This window comes from Ictidomys tridecemlineatus, chromosome 7 (genome assembly GCF_052094955.1).
Source record: "Ictidomys tridecemlineatus isolate mIctTri1 chromosome 7, mIctTri1.hap1, whole genome shotgun sequence".
Taxonomy (NCBI): domain Eukaryota; kingdom Metazoa; phylum Chordata; class Mammalia; order Rodentia; family Sciuridae; genus Ictidomys; species Ictidomys tridecemlineatus.
The window spans coordinates 8,515,802-8,531,983 of NC_135483.1; the positions used below are offsets into that span (position 1 = coordinate 8,515,802).

General features: G+C 56.3%; 1 non-coding gene across 1 annotated transcript in view; it reads left to right on the top strand.

Annotated features, from left to right (window-relative positions):
• Nucleotides 1-361: 361 nt before the first annotated feature.
• Nucleotides 362-16,182, top strand: part of LOC101975814 (uncharacterized) — a 43,901-nt gene continuing 28,080 nt past the window's right edge. The window contains exon 1 of the transcript XR_013423774.1: nt 362-679. This is a non-coding gene — a transcript (uncharacterized LOC101975814). The remainder of the gene's footprint in view (nt 680-16,182) is intronic.

Below are 16,182 nucleotides of genomic sequence, written 5' to 3' on the forward strand. Positions count from 1 at the left end.
TCCGCTCGGTGTGCGCCCATCGCCTCCTCCCGGGGCTGACCCCAGGGCCCCTGGGCCGCCGCGGCGCTCTTCCCTAGCCTCTCCCGCTTTCGGCGGTGACCAGACCCGGGGAGTCGCGAAGCTTCCCAGCACAGCCGCTCTTTGGGCGGTGATACGGTCCCCGCGCCGCCGCCGCCGCCGCTACCGCCGCCTCCAGCGTCTCCCCAGCCGGGCCTCAGCCCAGCCCGCGGCAGTCCACGTGGCTCGGCCGAGCTATATTCGGCTCTCAGGAAGCCCCAGAGAGGGGAAAGCCGAGCCGAGTCCGGCGGGAGGGGCGCCGGGGAGCGCGGGGCGCGGAGGGCGGGCGCAGGGCGGAGGAAGGGGAGGGCCGCGCGCCGAGGAGGCGGTGGCCGGGCTCAGGCGCGCCCCGCTCGCGGCCCCGGCCGGCCACGGGAGGCGGCCCCTCGGTGGTCGCCCCGCCTCCCGCTCCCGTTACACCCCGGGGAAGGTGTTCCCGAGACCGCTCCCATCCTCACCCCGCCTCCCGCTTCCCCGGCTCTAGCCTCCGCCGGAGGAGCCCCACTATGCCAGACAGTTTCGACACTTTGCAAAGACAAAGAGCCCTAGACCGGAGGGAGGAGAAAGAAGAGAAGGAGAAGAAGGGGAGACAGGAGGAGGCGGCTCGGTGAGCTGGGCAGGGGTGAGTATTCCGGACACCCGCGTCTTACATACTCTTCGGAACCCCTCCATGCCCAAAGCCGGGAAACTCTAGCCTGTCTTCAGCCGTGGTGAGTGTGCGCGCGAAGCCGAATGCTGCCCGGGGTGCGCGGGGGACTGCGTCCGCGCGAGTTGGGGTTCGGGCAGTTTCCTGTGTGTTCTCCTAGTGCAGGGGTGATAGTCCGGACCCAGGAACAGAAGGGGTAGGCAGGGGACTAGCAGGGTGTGACGGTGGAGGTGGGAATGAAGACCCCAGGCACTGGAAGAAAGATACCGGTAGGGAGACCACTTCCCGGGCCGCAGCTACCACCTGGGTCTTTGGGAGAGGAAGGTATGGGAGGAGGCTCCGGCTCTGGGGTCTCCAGAGCTTACTGGAGGAACCGCCCGGAGCTCAGCAGTAAGCCTACAGCCGTCTGGGGCAGCGGTCCTGTAGCGGCCCCAGTGACATTGCGCCCGGCACCGGTTGGATCTACCCGACCCGCGCCAGGGGTCAGGAGACCCGTAGGGGCAGCGAGTACCCTGTGCTCTAGAGTGAAGCCCGGGTCTCCGGCTGGGATACCTCGGGGGCGCGCAGAGGCCGCTAGTGATCCGGCCCAGAGGCGATGGGACAGTATCCGGATCCAGTCTCCCAATCCGTTGTGAGCAGGCGCAGACTCAGGTGGAGGCTATCAGCTCCCGGGACGACTCCAGCCTAGGCTGCCCCGGATCAGGGGAGAAGTTGGCGCCAGGGACCGGTCAGCTGGACGCGGCGTGGTGGGAGGTGGGGGATTCCGGTGGGCGGAGGGATCACAGTGGCAGTGGTGGTGTTGGTGGCAATTCGAAACTCTTGAGTCCTCCCCAGCCCCGTTAGGCGTCTCAGCTGCTAAGAAATAATGTGACAAAAGTTAGCAACTTGTCTGCGTCTCTAGCGTGTGTGACCTGCGCAAGCAGGGTCCGCCCCTTGTAGGAGTGCACTGGGATGGAGAAGGGTGACTCTGGGGCTTGGCGAGTTGCTGGGGGTACAGCTAGTTCGGAATCGGACGGTGGCGCAACTTTCAGCGTGAGTGTTTGAGAGTGACCTTGCAGGAGTAAGCGCCGCCGAACTTGAGATGGGGATTGAGGCTGCGCCCCAGTTTAGCACAGATAAACCTTCGCCTTGCCTTGTGGCCAGGTCTCCCAGCTGGGCTCTGTACGCTGGAGCTGAGTCTCTCCTCTCTCCAATGCGAGGGTCCTAGCCGGCGCCTACCACGCACCCGGCGTGGTGGCACTCCACTAGGGGGGCACGTGCGGGCCCCAGAAACGCAAGAGTGTGTGGGGGCAGGGCCGGCCACTGCGTCTCGTGGGCCAGGCGAGTCCCGCAGAGGGAGACAGCCCTGACCCTGAGGGCAGGGACAAGCTTGCTGCGTCGCCGCATCAGACATTCGCGGGGTTTTCACGTGTGATTCCGGGGACCTCTCGCCTTTCTCGGCTTATCGCCCTCGCGGGTCCCCACGCCCAACGATCTGTGCGGAGATGGTTCCCCAGGGAGACAGCGAGCGCCCACCCCCGCTCTGCGGCTGAGTGGGGGCGGGGAAGGGGAGAGATGGGGAGAGCCTTGCCAGCCGGAAAATGACGTGAGCAGGGAACGAGATTGCCCAGTCGCCGCCACCGCACCTGACACACAGTAGGTGCATACACTGTTCAGAGACAAGGCCGCTACATAGGGGAGCTGACAGGGGCCCGACACCTTCTCTCCTTCTCCTCCCCATTTCTACTACTAAATTCAAATTCATGTATTTCGTCTAGCCCTTCGGCTTCTGGACATGTCTTCAGCCCCTACTGCGTGCCACATTTCACTCCTGGCACGTTTCTAGAAGCTGCGGGCGGTGCCCCCTGGTTTTCTTTCCTGGGTGCTGCGGGAGAGCGCGCAGGGCTCGAAAACGCAAGGTGCACTGCCCCCTGCTGACTACTGTGGAAACTGCCGCCTGTTCCTCGGTGCGGAAGGGCCTGGAGGCCTTAGGCAGAGTCACTCTCTGCACTTTCCTGTACCTCCCCTTCCTGCCCCAAGCCCCAGGACCAGGGCGATTTTGCGAAATCCCCTAATGGACTGAAATAACACACCAGAGTTCACCGTGCTGAACCTCCTGCCTCTGCCCAGGTCTGGGTGCCAGTGGGTTCTCTTCTTGACTCCTATCATCTGCCTCTGCCTCTCTGACTTTGAGGATGAGACTTCACCTCCCACAGTCTCAGTTTCCATATCTGTGACTTGAGTCCATTACTATCATCTCCAAACTGTGTCCCGCAAAATAGGTATTCCATATAAAATGTGAGTGTGCGGATAGATGTGAACTGTGTACACATAAGTTCAGTGCCTATGTGTGATGCATGTGCCCCGACTTCAGGTCTGGGCAGCAGGAGATCCACCACACAGTTTTGGCTGAATAAAGAAAGGAAAGACTGGATAGAAGGCTCCTTCTCCTGCCTTTCTGAAATTGCACAAGTGCTGACATTTGGTGTCCTGCATGTCACTGTTGGCGTGGTGTCAGCAAGCAAGGCCAGGACTGGACTGAGCAGGGGCTTCCCCTCACCTTCCTAGGCTAGAGGCCACAGTAGCCTACTGAGCTCTTGGGATGAAGGGGGAGTGTGGTTGGAAGTGATGGCAGAGGGTGGCATTCAGTGTGCATTCAGGTCTCTGCAGTGGCAGGCAGAGGCCGACTTCTGAGCGGGTCTGTGGCCGCGGATAGGTCTGTGATCCTGCATGCAGTATCAGGCTCCTGCCCCACCGCACTCCTAAAATCCGGGGACCATCACCAATATTGGGAGCACTTGGACCCCCCACCCCCAGGCATGGGGAGCAGGTCCATGTGTGGGCCTGGCAGGGAAGGGTATAGACTTCACACCAGGTGGCTCTGTCTCCACTCCAAGCAGCCCCCAAGCCAGGACACAGACCCCCAGGGAGGAGCCTCTTGGGATGACTGGCTTTCTGACCTCCTGGTTAGTTTACCTTGAACTTTGCTAGGGTCATCCCTAATAAGAGGTTGCTGACTCAAAGGAATTATCTGTGGATAGATCTGTGGGATCTAAACTTTAACTCTTATCTCAACCTCTCCTGTACCACAGAGCAAGCAAGAAAAGCAAAATCTATGGGCCATTTGTCCTTATATAGTTGTCCCTTATCCTTAAGTATGTTCCATGACCCCAGAGGATGCCTGAAACCATCCATGAACAGGCACTCCTAGATGTACATAGCCGTGAAAGACTTCATAAATTAGGCACAGGAAGGGATGAATAAGAACTAGTAACAACATAGACCATTTATAACCATATACTATAATATAAGTTGTTAAAAAGTCCGGATTGTTTACTTCTGGAATTTTCCATTGAATAGTTTTGGGCTCTAGTTGATTGCAAGGAACTGAAATCGAGGAACTGAAACCTGGGAAATAAAACCAAGCATTGGGGACTTCCGTGGAGTTTTGTGGTGAGTCCTGGACACATGTGTGCACAGCCTCCACAGGCCCAGGGAGAGCCAGCCTGGGTATGAAGAATTCTAGACTAAGGTTTATGCACAGTGACCTGAAGGGAAACTTCAGTGGCCCTGCGTGCAAACCTGGGAATCTGAGAGCCGTCTCGGGCTCTGCTTTGGTCACAGGAGCCAGATGTGGGCTCGTGAGAGTCTGCATTTGAGCCTCTCTGCTAGTGCTCGGTTGCTTTGCAGCCTGGTACCCAAGCTATTCTGGGCTCTGGATCTGTTTCATTCTGCAAAATGAGAGGCTCTGCAGGTCTGTTGACAGTCACCTTTGCTCCATTAAAGCTTTTCTTTGTGAAGACAGGCCCCACCTCATTTACTTTGGCTACAAATTCTTCCTCAAAACTGGCCTGGCATTGCAGCCCTGACTGGGGAGACTGGACCAGCCACTACCCTGTGCCAAGGGCATCCCTCCTCTCACACACAGGTGGCTCCGGACCTTTGGGAGTCCGGACTTACTTGGCAGAGTCATTTTCTAGCAATTCTTAATATTAGATTTTGAAAGATGACCCAGAAGTTTCACACACCTAATGGCACTGAGTGATACCAATGGGGACTTCCAAGGCATACATATTACAAAAGGAACCACGGGGACCTTGCCAGGCCTAGTTCATTCCTACCTATGAACTACAAATGACCTTAGACATCATTTTGTTCAACTGTTTTGCATTAAAGCAGAACATCACCAGGTCAGAGGGAACATCCCCAGGATTGTTGGTGACAGAGCTAACAGGTTAACCTTTTGTGCCTCCTCGCTCCCAAACCCACACTTTTCCATGCATTTGAGCCACCCATTGGTTTCCTTGTTGGAAACCCATCTGTTCTGGAAGGCTGGGGCTATACTGATTTTGGCTTTGGTGATGGTGGGAGTTGGATGGTTTTGGATTCAGCTCATCCTGTGTTTCTTGGGAGCTTATTTTGTTGCAAGGTGCTGAAAATACTGGGGTGGAAATACTTGGCGTCTTGCCTTCCCAGAGGCCCCAGTGACTTGAGGAGGTGCCTGGAGACCCGGAGAGTCATGCCTGGTTTGTTTGTATGAAGAATTCAAATATGCATGTGCTGAGAGGGGGCTACAGGAGGGAGGGGTTCCCTCTGCCTTGAGGGGCCCACAGAAGGATTCCTTGGGGAGTTGAAGCCCCGAGAACCCGGGGTTTCTTCTAGAGTGGAGTCAGTCTGTGGTATTTTCTTGAATGTATAAAAATAAACCAAGGATTTTGTGCCCTGCGTGTGCAAGAAAATGAAAAGTCGGATAACAGATTGCCAGCAGGCCTTTCTGTGCCGTCTGAAGAGGTGAGGGGCCTGGGAGTTGGAAGGCTCTGGTGCTTTGGCCCCATGAGTCAGTTACTCAATTCACAGATGTGGAAACTGGTCTCTGGCTGGCTGGGGTGGGATGGACTTGTTACCAGGCTATATTCATGGCATAGAGCGGACCACTGTTACGGACCGTCGCGCTGTGGGGCATCCTAGAGCTTGGCCTTAGAAAGATTGTGTGGGAAACGGTGGTGTATTTACTTTAAAAACTAAAGCCTAATGCTGTATTTTGGATACTTATTCTTATCATTTGTCTCCGATTTGAATAGCTAATTTGGGAGGATGAGGTTTAAGGGCAGGATGGGTAGTGGGTAGCAAAAGGGCCAGGTTTACAGGGTGTATTACTGCAGTCTGAGGCGGGCCAGGTCTCCAGGGCACAGGGTCCCACCCCAGGTTGCAGGGCCTTAGAGGCTGACAGGAGGGGAGGCTGGGAGGGCTCCGATGCAGAGACCCCAGAGCTTCCTGCCTTCCAGCTGAATTAAGTCTGGGGTTCAGAGGAAGTGGTTGTGTGGGGCTTGGCATCAGCACAGAGCCTGTGCAGAATGTAGGAATGGACAGGTGTCAGAATGTTCTGGAAAGCTCATAGAAAAACACTGGCAACAGGAGGCTAGTTTTAAGGTCAAGTGGCTTGTTAATGACCTTCCTTGAAGGAGCAAGGCCGAAGGGCTGGTCGCAGCTGCATGTCGTTCTCATTTCTCTGGGTTGTGTGAAACTTTTAAAAGGTCTTTTTCCCTGTGGCAGAACACAGAGTGTTACTAATTAGCCAGAGCAGGGGCCTAAAAGCTGGCCCCAAGTGCGGTTACCAGGAAGGGGAGGGTGCTCAGCACCAGGAACCCAGGGCACCTGAGGTGCTGTCCTGTGTGGCTTGGCTGCTCAGCAGGGATGTAATTGGGATCAACTTGAGGCTCCCAGGTGGGCTGTCTGTTGTGGGTACCCTGCACATCGGGGGGCTCCTGGTCAGGGAAATCCCTATACTCCTGTGTCCTGGGTCCTGGGCCTGGCCCAGCCCACCTGCTCCTGGCTGGGGACTTGGACACTTCACCTACTGTTTTGGGCCCTCGGCTTCCTAAGTAGGGGACAGCAGGGACAGTGCCCACTCTGCTTCTGCCATGGGGAGCAGGCAGGAGCCCCCAGGGTGAGGCACCTGACCAGGCCTTACTAAGAATAACTTTAGTGGCATCTACTTTGTACTGTTGGCTTGTGCCCAGGGCCGTCAGGGGTTTTAAGCACCCAGTGAGTGTGGGTTGCAGCAGGAGAGAGACCTCTGCCCACCACCGGGTCAAGCTGGCAGAGGACGAGGCAGGAAGACAGTTCTGCCAGCTCACGCGGTCGGGCCACTCCGCACAGGAGCGAGAGAGGTTCGAGCAGGGTGGAGCCCTGTCAGGAGCTGGCCCGGAGGGTGGCGGAGAGAGCGGGCACACTCCTGTCATCTCATTGGATTCTGCAACAGCCCCGGGCAGGGCCAGGTGAGAATCCCGAGGAACTGAAGGTTAAGTCCCACAACTGGCGGAAACCCGGGGTTTAACCCACCGTGTTTGAATGTAAATTAAATGCATCGAAATGTGTGATATTATTAAGACCTTTTATGGTTTAGTTGTATCAAAATATCCGAGGCTGGGAAATTTGTAGAGAAAAGAGGTTTTTGTTTGTTTTTTGTTTGTTTGTTTGTTTTTTAAGCTTTAAAGTTTGGGAGGCTGGAAGTCCAAAGAGCCTGGCGTAAGCTCTGGTGAGGGCCCCTGACTGATTTACCTAGTGGACGGTGGCCTCATGACTGGACCCTCGTGTGAGCGGGAAAGAGCACATGGAGACTCCAGAGCCAGACTGTGGGGAGGGGTCAGTCTCAGGAACGCCCCTTAGGCCCCACTTCTGGAAGGTCCCACCACTTCTTAACGTCACCCCACTGGGGACCAAGCTTCCAACACAGAACCTTTGGGGGATCCTTCAAACCACCCTCCAACCAAAGCAGGCCCTGATGTCACTGTCGCCATCTTGGAGCCAGGCAGATGGCTTCAGGTTTTCAGGTTTGGGGTTTGCTGGGGTGTCAGTGCGTGGCTTACCCCCACAGTGAACGGATCACCTGCCTTCTCTGTGCCTCGGTGTCCTCTTTGGTCGTGAGGAGTATTGTACAGTTGTCATGGAAATTGGACAAGTGTCTTCATTAGGAATTCCCCGTGGATCCTGAGGCTTCAGGAGTACTCCGCAAACGGTCATTCTTATTCCTGAGCTGGGTGGTGTGGGTGGGCTGTGCTCCTGGCCCTTTGGTCTGTTCACATTCAAGTGCTATCATTGGACAATTTGTCTGGCAGAAGTTTCTCTCTCCTAGTTAGTCCGGGAATGTTTGGAACAGTGATTCTGATTATCTCTGTGTGGGTATATTTTCTCCTCTAAGACACATAGAAGATATCTAGCCAGGTAAACCTTTGAGAGAATATTAGAGTTAAAATTCAGAACAGCTGAGAACAAAAGAGCATTAGTTCCCAATTGTTTGGCAGAATTGAAAAGAGCGTCACAAATGGCTTTTGGAAAGTTCACATTTTGTTCAGCAAATACTTTCTGGGAATGTCACTAGGTACAGTTAAAAAAAAAAAATCCACACCCAAACAGATAGCATTCAAATAAATTTTACTGCTTCACAAACAAAACAAAACAGAATCCTTTTGAATCCACAGTGAACTCATAGACCAGAGCGGCTAAAAATTCCCTTCCTGCATATTTACTTAGCAGAGAGCTCTGGAGAAAAACCCAACCACAGCAAACCTAGCTACTTCTCTGAGAAGATGGAAGGCTCCAGAATATTGTTTTGTGGCCCCAAAAGCCTGAAAAAATTGCCAATGAAAGAGGAAAATCCATCTGATTGGGCATTTTGCCTTTTCAGAAATGAAAGGGTTCAACGGAAAGAAAAGAAACCAAACACACACACAACCCTTTGCTTAGATCCTTAGAAGACGAGAGCAGGGCCCAAGATACATCTCCTGAACTGTCCGGCCGAGTCATGAAGGACTCCGCTGCCCTCCTCCCTTCAGTGCCCTGTAGCCTGCCACAGGACAGAGGTCCCCGTGGCCAGAGCTAAGACACGTTGGAAGCAACAGACGGCACAGCGCTCTGCACGTGTGAGCCGGCCCCTCGCTGGGCCTTGCTCAGCTCTTCTGAGCGCTAGCCTGGAACGAGGGTCGCGCCACTGTCCAGAATAAGACCTGGGCTCCAAATGAATCTCTTTTGTTTTGTAAAGTAGCAAAATGTATGAGGATGCTATCTGTTTGAGCTTGGATTTTAGCAAGGTCACACAGGCCTCACTATTGGGCCACTCTGGGGGAGGGAATGAGGCACACTTTGGACAGCCCGTGGCCACGTGGCATCCCTGAAATTACGCCACTCAGCCCTCCGCCCCCCTCCCTCCTGCGCAGGTGCGGGGGAAGCTCTGCTGGAGGACCTGCCCAGTACCAGGCCAGCGGCCAGGAAAGGGCAAGTGTGGCCTCCAGCCCCAGAAGCACCCTGCTTTATCCCAATACCCCATGTCTGCCCCATCGCTCACCCCACGCTCCCCTCATTGCTTAGCGGGACCTGAGAACAGTAGCACAAAAACACAACCAAGCCCAGCTCCTGGGATCCAAACTTTGTCATCGCAGTGACACAGCAGCCAGACGCGCACACACTGCCATTCACAGCCCATGTCACCATGTTCCGGATGAGCCGGAACCAGCAGCAGGCTTGGCAAGGGACCAGCTCAGCCTTAGCGAGTCAGAGAGCCCAGGCATGGCAGGGTAGGCCAGAGAGGCTAGTCCCAGGGCCCCGCTGGTGAGCAGGCCATCAGAGTGGGCCGGGAGGTCAGGGAGGAGCTCGGGCATTTGGATTAAGCAGCTCGCCCTGCCTCTGTGTACGCATCCTATATGTCAATCAATCGTTTCTCACAAGAGAAGGGTCAGCAGCTGGGTGGGACCAAAGCCAAAGACCAGAGGCCGGGGAGGAGAGGGAGGAGGAGAGGGAGAGGAGGGGAAACCCGCCTGGCCACAGGGAAGGCCTGCTGTTGGAGGTTAAGTTCATGAGCCAAAGGAGCCAAGAGGTTGTTCTGGGCAATCGCTGAGCAAAGTTTCACAGAAAGCTATCAGAGGCCTAGGAGTTCACCTGCCCAGGGGGCTGGATGGGTTGTTGGGCTCCTGTCCATCTGCTCGGGGCTGGCAGCAGCTCCGCACCCTGGCAGGCCAGGTGGCCGGCTCCCCTGGCCAGGGCTTCTCGTCCCTCTGACCTAGTGCCCTTTCTCTTACAACAGCCCTCTAAGACCTGTGTTGGGGCTTTTTCCTGATCCTATTTACAGATGTGGAAACCGAGGCTTGGAGAGTGTGAGTCACAAAATTCAGGTCACGTAGCTAGAAAGTGGCAGAACCAGAAAGGCCTTCCATGAATGTCCAGAGCCCAGGCCGCCAGCTCCCGCTGTGGAATTCATAGGGCCTCCCCTGGGTGCCCATCACGGTGGGCAGGACAGCTTCTCTAGGAGGCACCAGCCCAGCCCCCGAAGCACGCCAGGCCCACCCGTGTCCTCCCGTGGCCATGGACCCAATCGTGGGCTGCCTTTTGGGAAGGAGATCCTGGTAGTTCTGCAGTTGCCCACTCCCCAGTCATAGACCACAGCCTCACGCTCCAAAGCCGGGGCCTCCAGTGGGTCTGCTCCTGCTCTCCTCTCGGTGGCTCTGAGGATGCACCTGGCCTGTGAGGGTCTCGCCAGACAGTGAGTTCTCTAGTGGACCCCACATTGCTGATCTCCAGTGGATCCCACATTGCTGATCTCCAGTGGATCCCACATTGCTGATCTCCATGGATCCCACATTGCTGATCTCCATGGATCCCACATTGCTATCTCCAGTGGATCCCACATTGCTGATCTCCATGGATCCCACATTGCTGATCTCCATGGATCCCACATTGCTGATCTCCAGTGGATCCCACATTGCTGATCTCCAGTGGATCCCACATTGCTGATCTCCAGTGGACCCCACATTGCTGATCTCCAGTGGATCCTAAATTGCTGATCTCCAGTGGATCCCACATTGCTGATCTCCAGTGGATCCCACATTGCTGATCTCCATGGATCCCACATTGCTGATCTCCATGGATCCCACATTGCTGATCTCCAGTGGATCCCACATTGCTGATCTCCAGTGGATCCCACATTGCTGATCTCCATGGATCCCACATTGCTGATCTCCATGGATCCCACATTGCTGATCACAGATGCTGCTCTTGATGTTGCCCTGGTTTCTGGGGATTGAGGAAGGCAGGGACACGGTGAGCCCCGGGGCTGGAGACCCGGATGGAGCACCAAGGCCATAGTGAGTTTGCCATCAGGCCTGTGAACTCACCCTGCTCTCTAGATCGGCGCCTACTGGGCGCACCCTGTGTTTTGTAAGCTGAATTGTAAAAGTCACTGCTGCAACTTTATAAAATTCCTTTTTAATATCTTCACAATGGAGAGGACGGTGGGTGGTGGTTGTTCCTGTTCCTGGAACGGAAGGCACTGTTAATCCCACCACCTGGCGGAGGGTCTCGGGGAATAGTGTCGCTGCCGCAGACAAGAATGTCTTTCGGGGGTGAATGGGTGTTCCTGCGGCCTAATCTCAAATTCTCAAGCTCAGTCTGTGGCAGAAAAGGAAATTAAAAGGAGGGGGAGATCAGGCCGGCGGACGGCGTCCTCCCTCCCTGCTCCTGGTGGGGACTTGAGATGGAAATCGACCCTTCCTGGTGGCCCAAGAGCTGGCCCCAGGCTTTCGCCAGCTGCTGGGTCTGCCTGTGACGTCAACGGCTGAGCCCAGCAGGCAGGAGCGGAACCCAGCATTCTGCAGGAAGCCATCCCTCCACAGCTAGATACCCAGCCAGGAGGAAGCACAGGCTGGCACAGAGCCCTGTTCACACTCAGGACACCCTGCACGGTCAGGACCTGTGCCTGCCATGGAGGACGGGAGCCTCCCTCCTTTCCCAGAGCTGAGGGAGCAAACCTGTGTTAATGGGGTGGGTTGGACTTGTGGGAGTCAATTCAATGATAAGTTATAGGTGATGCACGTTTAGATAACATGAAACAAGTAACTGTAAGATCTGAGTGCTTGCAAAGAGCCTTAGCGGTGCCCTTGTTTGACCTTCTACTCCAAGACTTCAATGGCCATCTACTGAGTCAGTGATTCTTTTATTAAAAGTCCTGGCTCTGCCACTTTCTAGCTGTGTGACCTTGAGTAAATTGCTTACTCTCTCTGTGCGTCCAGTTCCTTGTCACTTATAAAATAGGGATCGTAATAGTATGGAGCTCCCAAGAGATGCGAAATGAGCACCAAATGAGTTAATGTTTGGGACCATTTGCTAATTACTTGCTGTGAGTAACCCCCTGCCATCCACCCTCGCCATTCTCGTTTAGAACCCTCTTGCCCAGGCTCCTGGGGCAGTTTTTCTGGATGAGACTCCACGTGGTTACACCACACCTGCTTGCACACACCTGGTGATGGGGTGCTCTCTGCCCCATGCCACGTGGTGGCCCTTGGACCCCTGGTGTAGAATGCTCTTCCTGGCAGTGAGCTCTCTCCAGGGCCATGTGAGTTTAAGGCAGGGAACGTCATCTGGGAGTGTGCAGCTTACAGGACTGCAGGGCAGCGGCACGTGAGCGGGACCTCAGGGCCCTTCCTTACACTGGGCCGATGTTGGACCCTCCGCAGGGCTGGCGTCTGTACCAGGCTGCCCAGCTGGTCTCTGCCTCATCTCCCTGGCCTCCCTGCACCCAGGGCTGAAGCAGCAGCCCTGCTCACACTGCCAGGTCTCCTCCAGGTCCCAGTGCCCGGGAAGACCCCCCCCCCCCCGTGAACACCAGCAGCTGCAGCTCCCCCGGCCCCTCTGAGCAGGGCTGTGCGGTCTGTGCCCTTTGGTGTCTGTCCTCTCTTTCCTGCCTGCCAGGGTCTGCCAGGCACCGTGCCTTCTGGACTCTTCACCGCCTCGACAGGGCCATGGTGTCATTAGTGCCCTGTCAGTTGGCCACCTCCCCAGAGTGGCCATTGCCCAAAGCTCCCCAGGTGGGGGTGGTCAGGTGGGGGTCACCACTCTCCCCCATCGCCTCCCTGGTTCCCTCTGACACACTTAGGTCCCAGGTCGTGAAGGGTCGGGGACCCAGTGTAGCTGGTCGCACTGGTTGCACTATTGGCCTCCTCCCCCTTCCTCCCTCCACCCTTATCTGTGTCCCTGGGAAGCAGATAAGAGGCCCAAAGAACAAAGCACCTCCCCCCCCACTGAACTGCATTTCAGAGGGTTATAAATAGGACAGCTAGTGGTGGCATGCTCGGTCACCTTCACCAGGGACAGGTTGTGATGTCAGCCCTGTCCTTTGGCCCGAGATTTCCACGGTCAGTAGAGTTCTTTCCTACTTCACGCCTCTCTTCTCCTCTCCTCTCCTTCCTTCCTTCCCTCTTTCCCCTCTCCGGGAAATTATGTTCCAAAGCACACGATTCTGCCTCCTTCAGTGAGGCAGAACTTGCCTAGAAAACAAATGCCCTTACTCGACTCTCCCTCTCCCAGCTGACGAAGGACAGTCCTGGGCCTGGCTCTCAAGTCCCCTGCAGGCCTCTTCAGCTCACCCTGAAGAACAGGGTGACAGACAGCCAGGACTTCTGGCCAAGGAGAGGACAGGCTCCTGCTCAGGCCACCATTTCTCAGCAGTGGGATTTGGGGCAAGTGACGTCCGCACAGGGATAATGTCACCCTTCTTTTCAGGGGGAGTTGACATCATGGGCAGAGTGGGGACAGCCCCAGAGAAAAGGCAGACTGCAGACTGGGACTAGGAAGAAGGGGGACACCTGCTGACAGCTGCAGTCCCTAGAGAGGGCCTGAGAATAGGGGGCCCCTGACCGTGCTCTTGCTCTAACGAGGAGCAGTCTGTCTTTTCTTTCGTGCAGAGTGAGTTCTTGGAACCCCATGGCTTAGGACGGTCAGTGTGGCCGCCATTAGTGGATGGGCCCGAGGGCTGACTGTGCCTCCAGGAGTCCAGGTGAAGGTTGCTGTGAGTCACGTCTGGGAGTCTGGGACATTTGCTCCAGGGTGAGACTCGGTGGTGACTTCATCTCTCCTGGGTGTGAGGACGGATTGGTATTTTGGTGCTTGGAATCTCAAAATGGAAAGCAACTTGGGGATTCCCAGCCTGGTGACCTAGAGAACTGGGCGCATGGTTGACATCAGGACGCAGGACGACAGGGAGGGGAGGGCCGTCCCTCCAGTCCAGAGCTGGGAGATTGAAAGAAGGCCAGACAGACCTCTCCAGCCAGACTGACTGCAGCAGGTGGCAAAGCCTGGGCGGCTCCATGTCTGCAGGAAGCATTCTGCTTCCCACAGGCCTCAAGCTGCACTGGGATCCGCCACTTTCCAATGACGGTCCCTCCCAGACCGATACCCGAGCAATCAGGTGGGGCCAGCACTTGGGAGAATCTAGGTGTTACCCGAAGTTTCTCAAACCTGAATTGTGGCCAAGTAGCAGGCCTGGGGGAAAGAGAGAGAGCAGCAGGAGATCTCCTTGCTGGCCACACTGAGCTGGTCACCAGCAGGGCAGTGGGCAGCCCCTTCAGGAAGCCCCTTTTCTTTGATTCATCTCATAGGCAGAGGCCCCTCTGCCTCAACCTCCCTGTCAGGTAGCCAGGGCGGATGGAGGGGCCTCAGCTGTGTATGAACTTGGCTCAGATGGTCCTGTTCTGCGGGAGTAGCTTGGCGCAGGCACATGCATCCAGGTTTTGCTGCCCCAGCCGCCTGCTGACCTCAGGAAGGGCATTTTAGATGCTGAAATAAGATGTCTGCAGTGCACCTCACTCTCATTGGTTATGAAATTAAATTTTGGAAAGGCGCCTGGCACCCAGCAGGAGATCATCCATGAACAGTCCTGGTCCTCAAAGGCCACGGTCCTCTCCTTCCACCTTCCTCGGGATCAGAAGCAGCTGCACAGTTCTGGGGGGCAGCCAATTGGGCAGGCCTGCCGCTGCCGGGGCTCGAGGGGTGGGGGCTGCAGAAGGAATAAGGCACCTCCCTGCGCTCCTCCCCCGTCTCTTGCTCCTGGCCCCTACCACCATGCTGCCCAGATCCTTCTGGACCCTCCCTGTGGGTCCCTTAGATGTTCCCTGCAGAGGCCAGCTCTGACCTGTCACAGACTTTGATCTGGGTACTGTGGTGGTCAGGGACTTCTATCCTCCCCATCAGCAGAGGGAGACCATGGTTCTGTGTGAGTTGGTGACTTGCCAGTGACCCAGCGGCCAGCCACCTGCAGGGGCATTATCATGTCTGTCCCCTGTGAGTGGCAGGCAAGGTGAAGCACCCTCTGTCTTCTCCATGACCATCATCACAACCATTTCTGCTTTACAGACGAGAAAGCAGGCTTTGAGCAAGACAAGGCTGTGAAGAGGTGACTGCCTGGCCTAGCGTCTGGACATGGGGTGACATCCTAGGTGGCATCCGCGAGGGGACAGGCTGCTTCGGTTTTGTTCCTGCCTGGATGCTGCCCAGCTGGTACCTGCTCACAGCTGGGCACTGCTGAGAGGCACTGACAGCTAAGGGGAGGGTTCCTTGTGTCAAACAGAGGTCGTGAAGAGAGGGACGTGGGGAGTGGACAGAGGTGCTTCGGAGACCCATGATGGTGGAGCTTTCTGCCTGGGGACTCTGGGGGCTTGTGTCGAGACAGCCTGGCTTAGCCTCACGTCGGCCATTTCTGTGCAGCCGTGGAACACTATGGAGCCCCCGTTTCCACATCTATGAAACGGGGCCAAGACTTCCAGCCTCAGTGGGCTTCTGGGAAGAGGGAGGCTCAGCATGGTGTCAGCTGCCCTGTCCGTCAACGCGGGGTGGTTGTGGTCAGTTGTACGCCTCCCAGGAACGCCGCCAGGCCTCAGCATTTGACCTTCAGATCCAGAAATCCACTTCATTGTGAAGAAGGCTTTCAGGGAGGGAGACTGCAGGCTGGAGAGCAGCTTTCCCAGCCGGCCACGCACACAGGCTTCCTGTTTGGGGTTCTGTCTTTCCGGTTCAGACCAGCTGCTGGCCTTTGTAGCCCCTGGGCCTCCAGGGAAGGGGGGCAGCTGCATCCAGGGGAGGGCCCTGAGTTCCACTCTTTGCTCAGCTTCGCCATGCCCTAGGCATCAGCCCTGTCCCCGGGCCCCATGTCCCCCACAGAGCCTGGCCAGCAGTCCTACGGTGGAGGGCACTCACACAGGCTCTCCTGGCCGGCCCTGCCCCTTGCTTAGCGTCTGTCCGCCCTGGCTACTCCCACTCCTGCGTCAGCTTCCCTGCAAACTGACCCGGCCAGACAGCTCTGTGTTGGTCTCATTCTTCATCAGCATCATGTTCTGGGCTGGACGGCGCTTCTGATTGGGAAACCACCCGTGTGTGTGTGTGCGTGCGCGGCACTCCACAGGGACCGTGCGTGGCTCCTTGCATCTGAGCCTGTGCCCCCCTCCCACATGGTGGGCTCCTTGAGGGTAGAGTCCAGCCATGTACTGTGGTCCCCATTGGGGCAGAGCACACAGCTTGGCACAGCCTGGGCCAGGGCTCGGAGACAGATGCCACCTGCAGTTAGCTGTGAGTTCTGGGTTTACAGTTGGGTTGGGTTTGCAGTTAGTTTACACTTCACTACTAGCCAGATGACTGTGAGCAAGCACTTGATCTCAAGTCTCCAAAGCTTCATCTCCAAA